Raw genomic sequence first — 1,293 nt, forward strand, 5'->3', positions numbered from 1 at the left:
CCCGAGTAGAATTTTCTTTTAATAAATAGCCACTGATAAAGTCTGCAAACTTGCTGTAACCCAAGCTTTTACTTGCTCACAACCATAATCAAAGGCATATGCTAGGGCTTTTGTCATCTTGCTCAGGCAGTAAGTTAAAAATGTGTAACCAGTTTGAGGTTGAATTTCATGGTTATTACTGCTGTTTACTTCACTTATAGTTTGTTTCATACGTTTGTATAGTTTACCTCTTTCTCTTCTTTCCACCTTATTAGTGAGACATAGTTACGTAGCATTGAAGATTTACATCATTGCTGCTCCAAGAATTAGATCCTAGGAGAAGAGGAGGTGGTACAAAACAATGTCTATCGTGGCAGCTGATAGACTCATTTCTGCCAAGTTCTTTACTTCTGCTGGCTAGGGGAACTGAAGTCCTCTCCTTATTTTTCAGCTTCAGTTTCCAGAGATGTTATATGCTCTGTTGCCTGCGTGCCACAAACTGTCAATAGTATTGTTTGATGATAATACTGTATGATCAATTCTTCCAATGCTATGTGAAACATTTTATATGTTTGGTTCCTATAACTTTGAGTACATTACTAGCATAATATTTTTATGCCTCAGGAAAATTATAAATTCCAAATAGAAATGTAATTGGTATCTTTGTCAAAGAGAAGAGGTGAATGTATCTGAAGCACATAGCATTCTTTGTTCAGCTATACTTTCCCAAAAAAGGCAATCTCTGACAGTTTTAATAAAGCAAAAATTATTCATCTACATAAAGTCTAAACCAGGGTCTGCATGAGGCAACAACAGAATATAAGTCCCACCCTGGAGATTATAAAATCCTGTATCATAGCTACTTTTCTGTGTTCCAAGGAAGGTAGGGTGGGCATGTTACTGAAGCCCTATGGCCTATAACATTGCTTCTAAGACAGAAACGCATTCATTATTGGGTAAAATCATTCCTCTCTTAGGCATGAGCGTACTGTCTCTGATTACATTGGTAATTAGAAACTGGGACCAGAAATCAAATCTAGGTCTCTGAAGGGGTAATATGAAACATCTACCTCAAGTGATTTGGCTGCTATTCTCTTTCTCTTTCTCAATGCCACCTAGCTGCTCTGCCAAGGTATTTCCTAAGAGAACTTTCAAAATTGCCTCTCCTCCTGCTGCCCATTGCACTTTTGGGTTGTCTTTTGGGAACCCGTCCTGAGCTAGATTATCTCATTTTAATTTGCTTTTCTCTCCCTCTCCCTTTTTTATTTACAGTTTTTACCCTTCTTGTCTCAGCATCCCCTATGCCACACACTG

Source organism: Alligator sinensis, unplaced genomic scaffold (assembly GCF_000455745.1).
Source record: "Alligator sinensis unplaced genomic scaffold, ASM45574v1 scaffold389_1, whole genome shotgun sequence".
NCBI lineage: Eukaryota > Metazoa > Chordata > Crocodylia > Alligatoridae > Alligator > Alligator sinensis.